The sequence below is a fragment of the Barbus barbus genome, assembly GCF_936440315.1.
Source record: "Barbus barbus genome assembly, chromosome: 11".
Taxonomy (NCBI): domain Eukaryota; kingdom Metazoa; phylum Chordata; class Actinopteri; order Cypriniformes; family Cyprinidae; genus Barbus; species Barbus barbus.
Genome location: NC_136739.1, coordinates 631,432 through 646,917, shown reverse-complemented (window position 1 = coordinate 646,917; position 15,486 = coordinate 631,432). Strand labels below are relative to the sequence as shown.

Genomic DNA, 15,486 nt, shown 5'->3' with positions numbered 1-15,486 from the left:
AATCTAAAAAATGCTAATGCCCTACTTCATGCACAACAAATTAGCACATAACAACCACATACAATACATACAACATAACTGTGGGTTTCTATATTGGCTCGTTTCCACTGAGCTGTACAGTACGGTACGGTACGCAATTATGTCCGTTTCCATTGTCAGAAGTTGTGAATGGTACCAAAATAGCGAACCGTACCGTACCACTTTTTTGGTATCCTTTCGTTGGGGTACCTAGCACAGCAAAGGGTACCAAAAGGGTGGAGCTAAACTCACTGCAGAACATTGATTGGTTTACCAGAATCGTCACTTTTGCGTGAAACAAGGGGATAAAGCTTCTCCTTCACTCGTTCCGCTCTGCTGTGTTCTGCTTATTACATCAGAGTGTGCAAACACACAAAAAATATATATAACAGTGTATTTTATACTTTTATATTTTCTCACAGACAATAACCGTCTCTCAATATGTGTTCATGTCTGTTCTTGTGGACTTGTGAAATGTCATTGCCCAAAAACCCGCGTAATTTTCTAAATATTACTGTTATTCTGTCATGAAATGTAGTTTTAAGAGTTTTTCAGGCGAGAATGTTAATGTTTAAAACTCAAATCTGAAAAACAAGATGCAGAACTGGCACACTTTTAAAAGGCAAAACCCTATATAAAATACACAAACCTCTCAAAACCATAGCTGTTCTCTTATCAGTCTCAGGGTGGCTCGCGCTGCTCCTCATGTCTTTCTTGATGCTTCATTGCAGTTGCCTTTAAAACACAAATACAAAAAAAAAAAAAACAGTAAATCTTAAATTCCATTAAGAACTATAACAAACTAATTCTAAAAGTAGAAAACGCAGCTATAGCCATAAAACTTGTTTAACTTAAGTTAAAGTTTTTAAGGACAAACGGATTTTCCTACCATACAAACGATGTAACATGTCCAGTGTAGTCAGTCCTAAGCTGCGGCGTTGTAGACACGGTGTAATGCAAATCGTGTCAATCCAAATGTAAGAAATTAGGAAAATAAAACGACCTCAATAGAATGGCGCCAAAGAGGCCGTTACAGTAAATACAGTAGTATATAACAATTAAAAAAAATACAGTAAGTCTCTGTATGTGGGGTCTGACATCACAGAAAATTCCCATCATGCAAAGGGTATTACAGTTATTTACTGTTAAGGGAATTTGCAGTATTATACTGGGTGATATACAGTAAATAACTGCAGAAATTACAGAAATGTCTAACAGTGTGCTACTACTGGAATATGTTTTAACTACTGTGTACAAACCTGTAATGTACTACTACAAATCTGTCTGAGCTTCAAGGATCTGTCAACATGGTACACCCAGAACATCCGATCTTTGAATGCATTTGCAATTGCTTTCATATTTCTTGTATTTCAGTACACTTTCAAACTGGACTTTCAGTGCCCATGTAATGATTCTTACCAGTGGTTCTGCGGAATATACAGTATATTGGTCTTCCATTTATCAACGTTTTTTTTAAATACAGACCTTAACCGCTACGCGGCGCTCATATCGCTCTTGTGAACGCGCCTCCAAAACAGATGCGGAAGAGAAGAAAATGTTGAATAAAATTTTTATTTTTGTTTTTTTCATCCAAAAAGTATTCTTGTTGCTTCATAACATCCCGATTGAACCACTGATGTCACATGGACTACTTTGACGATGTTTTTGGTACCTTTCTGGGCCTTGATTGTGTAAGGACCCTTGCTGTCTATGGGAGGATCAGAAAGCTCTCGGATTAAATCCAAAACATCTTGATTTGTGTTCCAAAAATAAAGGTCTTACGGGTTTGGAACGGCATGAGGGTGAGTAATTAATGACAGAATTTTCATTTTTGGGTGAACTATCCCTTTAACACAATTGTGGGTTTCTGTATTGCATCTCATTGTGTTTCAAAATACTATACGTGTTGAAGACCAGTCAAAAATCATGGCTTCTGTGGCATATATTTGCATTTGAACAGCACTTATGTGTATATATTGTTTAGAATTATTACAATTGACAGTAGGAAAGGGTTGCTTCTTTAGTAGCTATTTAAATAGTTTTTTGTTCCTCTGTTGTAAGTCACTTTGGATTCAGGTGTCTTCTAAATGCATACAGTAGATGTAGATGTCATGTAAATGTGATTAATGACTTTACATAAGTAATGGCCTAGTCTTACTTTCATACTTTTGTTTATATGGAGCTTGAGTTTCCACCCAAAACCCTCTGGTGTCATGATTCTGACGTTACGGGGAGGAGGAAACTGAAAGCAAAGCAGTAATTTGTGAGAACTTCTGTAGAAACCTCATACGTGTCTGAGCTCTGTCAATATGCCACATCCAGATCATCCATCCATTGAATCTGCCTTGATGAATAATCTGTTTGCTACAGGAAGTGCATTTGCTATTGCTTTCATATTTCTTGTTTTTCAGTACTCATTCAAACTGGACTTTCAATGTCCATGTAATGCTTTTCCCAATGATGCATTCTGCTTTTTATATGCTCTTATTCCAGTCTTCGGACTTTTATTAGTACTGACCTTAACAACTAAAACATGTACAATAATGTGCACACTGGGTTCCTGCTCCTGGGCATGCTGTTCATGCGGACGTTTCTGGAGGATTTTCTGTAAACACATTGTGAGAAACTTTGTTCTTTCTTCATTATGGATCGTAACAATTTTTATTGACGGTGATGCTTGGGTGTGCTATAAACTAACAGAAAAAAACATCAAAAATTGGTATGATCAAACTCCTTGTAAAGAGAAGGACAAACATACTGCTGAGGAATCTACGAATATTAGATATTATCAGGCTCAATCACAGGTATGTACATTTTTGTTTTCAGTACATGTTTTTAATATTGCCACACTAACAGATTTTTTTTTATTAAGTCCGAGCTAGTTTTCACATTTATTACTCCAGTTAATATAATCAGGTAAATTATTCTTATTAAAGAAATTTCTCTATTTTTAAAGTCTTGACTACAAAATAGCATTTGCACTAGGGCTGGGCGATAATTCGATAACGATAATTATCACGATATAATTTTCCTCGATAAAACGATATGAAGAGTTCGATAAATGTTTGATATAATGTTTATGCACCAAAAGCGGAACGAAACAGCGCGACTCTGTTGACAGTTTATCCGCTTGGATCAAAGTTCAAACGGCAGTGCAGCGCAAGCTTCACTGGAGAAGATGCGTTTACTCGGTCATGCGAGCACTAAACAGCGCTGTGAGATCCAGTGTGAAACGCTTCAATTCAGCGATGAACACAAACGACTCTGTGATTTAAACTAGTTTAAAGCCAAACAGGAGAAACACTGTGTGCAACGAGACAGTCAGAATGCTTTTCAATATACACATCGCCATCATTTACCATGTATTTACTGTAACGTTAGTAACAATCACTGCACCATGGTATTGTGGCAGAAATGTGGGATATCCACACTGAATTTTATTACAGGAGTAAAGGTATATAATTATAGTAAGTATGTGTGGTTAAGCTATAGTATGTGTGCATTTATACTGAATGTGATCAGACTGTTTTTCATAAAAATAGGCTACCTAAAAACCATATAGTTATATTTTTTACCTTGGTATTGGTGCTATGTGTGGTTTTAAGTGTGTTTATCATGATTTACTATGGGAGACCAATGCTTAATTAAAAAAAAAAATGGTCAGAATAAATTTAACCATATAAAACTGAGTTTGCTATAATGTTTACAGATGTTACTGATTTTGATAAGGAACATAAATGTACCTCTGCATCCTAACCCAAGCTACTATCAAATGTGCATTTCTAAGAGACAAAAAACTGATATTATTATTAATAATATTATCAGGCAACCCAAACCTGTTTCTTGATTTGAAACAATATCACTCATTAGAACATGCAGAAACTAAGAAATATATTTTTCTATTTAGATATTATTAAGGAAAATTAATGGTCTGGTTTCTACAACTTTCACTTTGGAGCAAAAATCTAGCTTCAAAATTTAAAGAAATAAAGATTTGACATTTACTGTGATAATTATCGATATCGACTGATATTAAAAAAATGATCGTGATAATTTTTTGGGCCATATCGTCCAGCCCTAATTTGCACATTTTATTGACCAAAACAAAAGCTTATTTAGTTTTGTGACTTTAATTATATAGTTGTGCACTGAATAGGTTTAATTTGATCACAATAACAATGCATTTGACAAGAGTGTCGCTAATACTCAAAAGTTAAAGTAATACAGCGTCTATGGGAGGGAGAGTAAATTTGACATCATTCTCTCTTCTGACTGCCGTTATCAGTCTCTCTCAATTTTCTTTCCGTTTTTTAAAGTCATGAAAACACTATTGTGGAGTTTTTCTTTTGCTTTTTGAGTAAACGGGGATGCAAAAAATATATTTGTGGTACTCTCCCATTCACTGCTCTTAAAGTTAACCCAACTATGATGACGTCCACTGCTGAGAAACCCGCAAATGTGAAAAAGGTCCATTAGGGAAGCACCGAAATTTTGGTGAAAATGATCCTGATTTTATTACATTTGGTGGTGGGAGTGCTTGACACTTGTCAAACATTATAAGTGTTTTGGCAATGCACACATCTACTGAGAAGACATATTTGTGTAATTTAACATTTAATTTAAAATCTCACTGAGACATAAACCTTCTTAACCCTGAAGTATCAGAAAAAAGTGCAAAAATTATACTTTCAGGGGTACAACAGCTTGTCACTAAGGCAGTACCCTAAAAGGGGCACCTTTGTACCTTCCTTATCACTAAAGGGTGCATATTAGTAGTATTATGTTTTCTTAAGGTAGTAATGTGTACTCTTATTGTACTATTGACTGTAATCTTCATACCCATATTAGCTTTAAAATGTATTTTGATATTGTTTGTTTCCTAGGTAATTGGCTTGATAATCCTCTTTATTACACCCCTGATGTGGATGGCATGTTCCATGATTTATCAGTGTTATAAAACACCATACAAATCTTTATTTGAAGATGTATATGAAGAAGAGACAATGAGGTGTGCAGAGATGGAAATGCGAGAGAGGATAAAAATAAAAAATACAGAAAAATGTAGAAATATTTTAAATAATAGAGGCAATAATGGTGATCCCTGGAGGACACTGTCAAATGATTTGATAAATGTAATCACTGAGGAAGATCTTGAAACACTGAATCAACCCACAGACCAAAACCTGATGTTGTTTGGAAGGTTTCTAAATTCGCTAATGTCAAACTACCTAGAATATTTAAATAATCCTCCTCAGCCAAACCATAATCCTCCTCAGGCAAACCAGGATCCTCCCCAGGCAAACCAGGATCCTCCCCAGGCAAACCAGGATCCTCCTCAGGCAAACCAGGATCCTCCTCAGGCAAACCAGGATCCTCCCCAGGCAAACCAGGATCCACCTCAGGCAAACCAGGATCCTCCTCAGGCAAACCATAATCCTCTTCAGGCAAACCAGGATCCTCCTCAGGCAAACCAGGATCCTCCTCAGGCAAACCAGGATCCTCCTCAGGCAAACCAGAATCCTCCTCAGGCAAACCAGAATCCTCCTCAGGCAAACCAGAATCCTCCTCAGGCAAACCAGGATCCTCCTCAGGCAAACCAGGATCCTCCTCAGGCAAACCAGGATCCTCCTCAGGCAAACCAGGATCCTCCCCAGGCAAACCAGGATCCACCTCAGGCAAACCAGGATCCTCCTCATGCAAACCAGAATCCTCCTCAGGCAAACCAGAATCCTCCTCAGGCAAACCATAATCCTCCTCAGGCAAACCAGGATCCTCCCCAGGCAAACCAGGATCCTCCTCAGGCAAACCATAATCCTCCTCAGGCAAACCATAATCCTCCTCAGGCAAACCATAATCCTCCTCAGGCAAACCAGGATCCTCCTCAGGCAAACCAGGATCCTCCCCAGGCAAACCATAATCCTCCTCAGGCAAACCATAATCCTCCTTAGGCAAACCAGGATCCTCCTCAGGCAAACCAGGATCCTCCCCAGGCAAACCAGGATCCTCCCCAGGCAAACCATAATCCTCCTCAGGCAAACCATAATCCTCCTCAGGCAAACCATAATCCTCCTCAGGCAAACCAGGATCCTCCCCAGGCAAACCAGAATCCTCCTCAGGCAAACCAGAATCCTCCTCAGCCAAACCAGCATCCTGCTCAGGCAAACCAGGATCCTCCTCAGGCAAACCAGGATCCTCCTCATGCAAACCAGAATCCTCCTCAGGCAAACCAGAATCCTCCTCAGCCAAACCAGCATCCTGCTCAGGCAAACCAGGACCCTCCTCAGTCAAACTTGTATCTCTCTCAGACAAATCAGGATCCTCCTCAGCCAAACCAGGACCCTCCTCAGTCAAGCTTGGATCCTCCTCAGTCAAACTTGGATCCCTCTCAGACAAACCAGGATCCTCCTCAGCCAAACCAGGACCCACCTCAACCAAAGCAGAATCTTCCTTAACCAAACTAGAATCTTTCTCAGCCAAACCAGAATCTTCCTCAGCCAAAACCAGAACCCTCCACAGTCAAATCATTATCTTCCACAATAAAACCAGAGACTTCCTCAGCTAAACTAGAATTTTCCTCAGCCAACCCAGAATCTCTATTAAACAAAACAGAATCCTTATTATCCAAATCAGAATCTTATTCAGCCAGATTAATGCTTGTCCGGGACACAAGTGTGTGTTTTTTTAAAGAGTATGTGAAATAAAAATTGCTAGATCGGACTCTGATTAAAACATTTAGTCCCACTTTATATTAGGTGGCCTTAACTAATATGTAATTACATTTAAATTAATAATTTGTTACAATGCACTTCTTGTGTACTTACATGTTTTTACATTGTACTTATATTTTTAAAACTACCTATATGTAATTACATCTGTAATTAATTTCTGTAATTACATTTATAATTACACTGTTGACCCATCCCTTACACCTTAAACTTACCCATGCCACCAAACCTGTCCCTAACCTTACCTGTATCCCACCTTGATAGCAGCAAAAGTGCTTGGCAGTACAATATTTTTTTTTATGCAAGTACATAGAAGGCCACCTAATATAAAGTATGACCAAACATTTAATCAGGGAAGCACTGACATTTTGGCGAAAATGATTCTGGTTTTATTACATTTGGTGGTGGGGGTGCTTGACACTTGTGCACACTGGGGTGCACACTGCAAAAAATTGTGAACCACAGCTCTACAGAAACAAGACTAAGACAAATTGCAAAATAAAAGACATGAAAAGCAAGAACAAAACCAACAAGAAACATGACAGATCCCTCTCACTATGGGGAGCGCCTGACACTTAAACAAAACATCTCAAAGCCAACCAAACAGTCCTAAACAGAGAGTGGTGGAATGGATTCTACTTCACTCTCACTTCAACTTGATGAGCCTGAATCAATGGTTGATCTGGGCCTTGGAGCAGTGGCGGACTCTGGAGCATTGACGGGTCTTGGCTGTGTTTCCCAAAAGCATCGTAAGCTTAAGTACATCGTAGATCCATTGAAACCAATGGAGCTACGATCAACTTAGCCTTACGATGCTTTTGGGAAACGCAGCCCTGGACTGTGGAGCAGTTGATGAGACCATGGTAACCCAACCATCAGAACACAACACATGAAACAAAGGAGCACAAAAAGGTCACATTAGGGGCAAGAGAGTCACATAACAAATCAGGAACCAAGACTAAGACAAATTACAAAATAAAAAAGACACAAAAGCATGAATAAAACCAACAAAATACATGACAATTGCATGGAGTGCAATGCAGTTTGTCAAAGGTACATATTTAACTATAATCAGTACATATTTATACCGGAGTAGGGCTGTCATGATTCCTCAGTTTAATTTACGTACTCGATTATAAATAATCCTCATATGCATTTTGCCTGTGTTAATTAACCGGCAAAATACCAGAAATAGCATAAATTACCCAACATCAGGGTAAAAAATATATGTATTAAAATAACCAAATAAAATGATGACTCACATGACAGACAGACCCAGACTCTTCATTTCAATAGGTGCCTACTCAACGAGCACTAAATGAGTACAGTACATATGTACTCTAGAGCCTGATCACGCCAGGTATGAATGTGATCCGCACATCATCCATCATGTTGACGTCATCACGTGACTTACAACGTAATAACAAGCACAGCAACACCTAAAAAGATATAAGCAACAGGTTTAATTAGTCTATTTGTAAATATTTTTGATGTTTCAAAAATGTTCATCTATCTGTAAATAATTTGCTCATTTTGTGGACTTGTTGAAGACACAGCTGCCCTTATATTTTTGTGTAACCAATACATTTTGGATTGATTTAAGATTTAATATTTTTGACCCACAGTTTTATCCATAAACATATTTTTTATTATGAAAACCCCAAAACTGTTAATTCTTGATTATGTTGTTAATTTCTTTATTTTATGTGCAAATATTTCACCCACAAGCAAAACTGACTTAAATCTCTTTTGTTTTCCTTTTTTTCTTGTTGAATTGAAATATTGTTTCATTATTATGATTATTATGATTATTCAAAGATATTTATCCTTGTCATTGTGCTTTTTCCTCTGTATATAATCTCATGATGTATGCAAACCCATTATATTTATGTTTCTGTTTTGTTGTCATTATGATTGTTCATTGTTAAAGATACAACCTTCTTTTCCTGATCTTGTATGCAATTACAAGTTGTGCAATAACAAAAAAAACAAAATTAGATAAGAACGACTAACTCGATAACCTTACCTAGTACAGTTTTCCTCAGTGATTGCAATGTCTGCACAAAGGAGAGGTCGGCCAACTGGTTAAAGATCTCACCTTTGGAGGAGACTGCTGATTTTATACTCGAAAATGTAAGTATTACTACTTAAAAATGAATGCATTGCTAGCTCACCCAAATACTTACATACAACAATAATGCTAAATGCTGACCAATAATTAATTGATAAATTATATATATATATATATATATATATATATAAATGTGTGTGAGTGTGAGTGTGTGTATATATATGAACATGTCACCATTTTTCACAGTATATATTTCTAAAGGTGCTGTTGACGTGACTTTGATTCGGTGACAACCGAAGTAATCCATACATACAAATGAAACAAAACAAATAAGTTCAGAAAGTTATGTGTAATCAAATTGAATGACACAGGGAAAAAGTATTTAACTACTGAAATTAATTTAATACTTTGTACAAAAGCCTTTGTTGGTAATGACAGCTTCAAGACACCTCCTGTAGGAGAAACTAGTTGCATGCTTTTCCCCTGTGCCATTTTATTTTATTACACATAACTTAATTTCTGAACTACTTTTTTTAATTTACTTTTTTATTATTATTTTATTGTATCTATGGATTATCTGGGATGTAACCGACATCTGGGGCACGTTCAGGCTCATACCGTTGCCCAACGTTTTGGTACGGTTTCCGGGTTGAACGACATGTTTTCTGGAAACGGTGTGCAATGGGGTTTGAGATATGTTTTCTCATGTTTGGTGGGTGTGTCAAAAATGTCAGCCCAATCAGCAGCAAAGTGTATATAAACCACGTGGTATTAAAGAGAGCGATCGCACAATGGGTCCAAGTGAAGTCGTTTACAAATGTGTCTGCTGCTGCTCAGTTTCCGTAATAATTGAAGATATTAGACATGTTTGTCGTAAGAGTCATAACATAGCATATCAATATGATGATTATGAATTTGTAAGTAAATGTAATTAACATCAAAATAAATTCACAAGAGCAAGTATATTGTTTGCACATGTTTATTTACATTGAAAATGAAATGCGAAGGCAAATGTTGGATCACAGTAATTAGGAACAGTTTCCACAAATCCCTTCACTCGATTGGGATGTTCTCATTTATTCTGGACAGCAAGGGCAGTGACTGTAACATCGAGCATATTTTGCAGTATTAAACATATATTTACACCGATTTCATCAGGCTCTGAAAATTCTTCAAAAAGAACATAAAGAATGGCCTTCTCAGCTGCCATAGTTGCAACTCTTGTGTCATCAGAACAAGGTGTTCAACGCATCACCGTTTCCATTTAATAAATGTTTTGTCCCGATGAAAATGCCTCCATCGTGCTATAATTGGATATGATCGTTACTATGATTGGGTGTGATTGGATGTGATTCTTGTGATAAATCCCACCTCTTGTTTTCGTGCGAGCTCTCGACATGAATGTAGGAAATAATGGCATTATTTACTAATTATAATGTAAGCAACTCTCCCGCTTAGATATCACTGCTTTGTGTCACGTCAAAATGAAACATGAAATGGCTTGAAAACGTGAAGACTGTTGGTTTTTAGAGAGCATTCAGCTTGATGAAACGAAAAATGTATCTTCGTGCTTGTGACAATGTTTGTGACAGGGCTTTTATGACAATAACCCGAAATTAAGTTGACTTAAAAAAAACAGCTGAACATCAGTTCACAAATAAAAAATGGAGTCTGTTTACAAGTGCATATAGGCCGCTTTGTGGCAAAGGTTATTTACACTAATTCCGCCCACCAATGTGTGATTACAAAGCATTACAATAGACTATCATTCAATAACAGTTCCAGTGGCGCAGATGGTGAAGTACATGTTGAAGTCGTTTTTGACATGATCGACCTTGGTTCGAATTCGTGTTTTGCCAAACTTTTTTTCCTATCTTTTCAAATCAGATATCACGTCGGAAAGGCATGCATTTTCAATAATAATGAAGGAAATAATCTAAAAGTTGAATTTAAAGTATTGGGTAGGGTTAGGGGTAGGTGTAGGGAGGGATTTATTGTCGCAATAAGGCAGCATCCATTTAATAATTTGAATTAAAATTATAATTTACATTCAATATGTTATTATTGCACACTGTTTTATAATGTACTACGATACTGAGGTGCAGATAATTGTCACTATTTGCAAAAAGTAGTACAAATAGCAGAAAACCCTGCTAGGTGCAAATATAATCTAGCTATTTGCACTTAGTGTAAACATTAGTGTATCAGGGACATGAATTTATATATATTGTCAGAGAATTACCACAGTCACCGCAGTTTCCACTAACTACACTCACCATATCCCAATCCCCTGATTTCTAATCACCTCCACCTGTCAGCACTCATCAACAGCACTATAACTAGCCTGCAAGTTAATTCCCCTCCGAGGGTTACCCAAAGCCCTTGAAACAGCAGAGGCCCTCTTTCATAATCTTTTCAGCATCCCGGAAGATGTCGCCTCCGACCGTGTCTGGAAGGCTTTCTTCAAACTCCTCTGTCACCGTCAGCCTCTCCTCAGGGTATCACCCCCAGACCAACTGCCAGACTGAGTGGAAGATTCAAGAGATTGGGAGATATCTCCGGGCCTACTGTCATGACAACCAGCACAGCTGGAACCGCTTCCTCCCGTGGGACGAGTATGCACAAAATTCTCTCCAGCAAACCACCACCGGCCTCACCCCCTTCCAGTGCATACTCGGCTACCAACCCCCTCTATTGGAGGGGGTTGGTAGCCGATATCTCCAATATTATATATTGGAGATATCTCCGCCTGCTCTACCGGAAGCTGAGTCCCCGCAATATCGGTCCCTTTACCATTGAGAGGCAGATAAATGAGGTCACCTTCCATCTCCAACTCCCTGCACGGTATCGTATCCATCCAGCATTCCATGTCTCACTCCTCAAGCCTGTCTCTCCCTCTGTCACAGAATGCGATGAGCCTGCAGTACCTCCTCCTCCTAGTAGATCATCGAGGAAGGGTGCAGGACATCTTGGACCCTCAGCGACGGGGTGGTCGACTGGAAAATCTTATTGACTGGGAGGGATACGGGCCGGAGGAAAGATCCTGGGTGGCCCGGGACGATGTGCTGGATCCCTCTCTTCTGGCTGAGTTTCAACAGAACCACCCTGACCGTCCTGCACCCAGAGGCTAAGGCCGACACTGTCGCTGTAATGGGGCATCAGGAGCCGCTCCTGGAGGAGGGGGTACTGTCAGAGAATCACCACTGCAGTCTCCACTAACTACACTTACCAGATCCCAATCCCCTGATTTCTAATCACCTCCACCTGTCAGCACTCATCAACAGCACTATATCCCTGCACTCCTCCCATTCACTCTCTGTCTGCTCTCAAACATTCCATGCTGACTAACCTGACCCACTTACCTTTTGTCTACTTACCAGTTGTTCCAGTGTTCCTATCCATGTTCTCCACCGCTCCAGTTCTCCACCATCTCCATGCTCCACTGTTACCTCCGGATCCCCTGGAAAAGGAAAAGGACATTCACCCTCAGATAAGCCCCTCGAGACATTACCATTCCCCACCTGCTCACGTGGACATTCTGCTCATCTCGTTCCCCTCTGCTTCAATTCAATAAACCTGTTGATTATTGCACTTACCTCTGTGTCTATCTGCTGACGTGTATATATATATATATATACTGCCTCCTCATTTTAAAACACCACCGCATGCCACTGATAAATACATACATACAGCAGGTGAAATATGTATTGAACACGTCACCATTTTTCCATATATTTAAATATGAAAAGTTCAAATGCAAAAGCCTCTAATGCCGTCTAAAATTTTCATCTAAAATTAGCATTTTTATCAGGTTCAGTAGTTTTGTTCTAATGGCAATGTATATGTCCTTTTCTATATAACTGAACATAATTGAATATATTGTGTGTTTTATTAAAACAAGCAAAATGTGTGATTTGTTTTGTCATGTGCCATAGCTATGCATGACAACACACTAGACAAATGCAGCCAAGGTGAATACATCTCAATTTTCAGTCAAGCAATTAATTAATTGTAAAGTTAAAGCTGCAGTCAGTACGTTTTTTTTTTTTTTGGTTAAAAATGATCAGAAAACAATATTTGAACAATTACATACCCAGCCAGTGTTCAAAACTATTGTCTTACTTTAGCCCGATTCACAACGGTTATAATAATGTTTTCTAACTTAAGTGGTACGGGTAGACTGTACAGAAATTGAAGTCTACACGGTAATGCACACTAGTCACGCAATGCTGATGCTGTTAACATTAATAATTTGAGTATAAAGTATAACAATAATAATACTTTGCACAGTTTGATGTGATATGAGCTAACCGATCTTTAGATTTAATCACCATTGGTAGCGTGATTTACTGCAATGTTTTTTTCCTCAGTTGGTCAGAACAAACGTGGTGGACTTGTTACTTACTAGTTCAGATGGCAATATACGGGTGAAAATTCTTATTAGGCTAGAATCTGTGATTGTGAAGTACAGTAAATATCCACATCGGTGCAATGACTAACTGCCACACATTCATCTCAAAACATTAGATTCATCCGCGCTAGAGCCGGGCCGACTCACAACCCCACGCATGGAAGATAATTCAGCAAGTAACTGCAATTCCAGGTTTTCAAACAGAGATGGCGACAAAGAGGGAAAACTTATGGACTGCAGCTTTAATTAAATAATTATATTTTATTTACTGACAACAACAGGAGACGTGAATAAATGAGTAAAGGCATGAATAAAAGTAACCATCACAATAAATACATACATATACAAGTCAACAACACATGAAACAAAGCTTTATTCAAACTTATTGTTCCAACAATTATGTTTTTATAGGAGGTGAACCCCACATCCTACTGCCATCTGAACACAGCTGTGCCAATTCTACAGCTGACCACCGTGCCCACCTTCACCTGTCTTTGCTGTCCATCATGTCCCTGCAGTCAGACTGGAATCTGATCATTGTTGGGAAATGGACATCAAGGCGATCCTTGCCTGAGTGCTCAGAGAGGATGAGGAAGACCATGATGATGGCCCCCCTGAAGCACACAATCTCGAGGCAAGAGCGGGAGGTTAAAGGCATTTACACAGGTTAAAACATTTTACAATTAATGCTGTCAGCTTTCCATTTCTTGCCAAATTTCATTACATACGTTTACAATTACATGGTAATTTTTTTTGTTGTGTAGCGGGCTAACCCACCGAACTGGTAAGCAGAGTCTGCCAAATGCATAATTTTAGATAAATGTAAATGTGATTTTTGTAAAACCTTTTCTGTAAGTGTCTTGGGCACAAACTCTCAATAAAATTCTGTTCATACAATATCAGTTAATGGAGACTTTCAGAAGCTTCATGACATTATTTGATAACGCTTTTAAAGCTTCTGAAACTCTCCCTTGACTGATGTTGTATGAACAGAATCCAGCAGAACAATCCTGACCAAAATCACATCCTCAACGTCTTTTGGTCTTTTTCTAGATGCTCTTCCTGGCTCTGGGCTCCAGAGCAAGATCATTTCCAGAAGAGGCAGTAAGGGCAGGTGGAGTGATGGAGCGTCTCATCCACGGCACTGGACCATTTCCAGGATGCTGCTGTGGACTTCTCTATCCTCACTGCTCACACCAATATGCAGACATTTAAGATCATACAAAAATTTACAAATATAATACAAAAGTAGTCATTTTAACAGCACAATGTCATTTGATTTCGGTATTAGTAGTAAAAAAAAATTCCTTTTTTTTTTTTTTTTAACTTTATAAATGTACATTATATTTTGTTTATACAGGTTTCCCTTTTTTCCCTACACATGCCACAGTAACCTTGCCTTGCAGGTGAAAAAATTATTAATTTCTGTAGTGTATTCACTCAAAGCCTTTGATGGCAGCATTCCTTCATCATTCACTCTGCATCGAATAAGTACGTGTGTCTCACCTGTCCCTGTAACATCCAGACAAGAGTCAAGTCGCCTCTGTGATTTATCTGCTCAATACTACATTTGCATGTTGAGGTAGTTGTGGATGTGTTTACTTTTTATCCAACATAAATGTTCCTCAATTTATCAACAGTACTAATGGACAAATAAAATAACTCATATTTACTTTATGTTGATTTATTTATTTATGGACTTGTAACCCAAAGGTTGCGGGTTCGAGTCTCAGGTCCGGCAGGGATTGTAGGTGGTGGGGGAGTGAATAACCAACATTCTCTCCACCCTCAATACCACGACTGAGGTGAGACCCTTGAGCAAGGCACCGAACCCCCAACTGCTCCCCGGGCGCCGCAGCATTGGCTGCCCACTGCTCCAGGTGTGTGTTCACTACTGAGTGTACACTTGGATGGGTTAAATGCAGAGCACAAATTCTGAGTATGGGTCACCATACTAGGCCACACACCACTTCCCTTTCCCTTTAAACATGTTCAAGTCTGTGTCCTGAAAGCAGTCCTATAGTGCTGAGGTAGCATCGTCTGGCCATACTGTAAACTCAACAAACTGGTTCAAAAGCAGATCAAAGAAGTGGTCGATATGCTGGAATCAGCACAATCGAGATGTGGTCAGAGTACCCGAGGTGGGGGCGGGGTACAGCCTTGTACGCATTTTTTACTGTCGTGTAAACCAAGTCCAATATGTTGTTTTCCCTTGTTGCAAAGTTCATGTGTTGGTAGAACTTTGGCAAAACTGTCTTTAA

General features: G+C 38.7%; 1 protein-coding gene across 1 annotated transcript in view; it reads right to left on the bottom strand.

Moving 5' to 3' along the window:
* The window catches only part of ttf2 (transcription termination factor, RNA polymerase II), a 36,566-nt gene that overhangs the window by 5,150 nt on the left and 15,930 nt on the right, over positions 1-15,486 (bottom strand). The window lies entirely within an intron of this gene.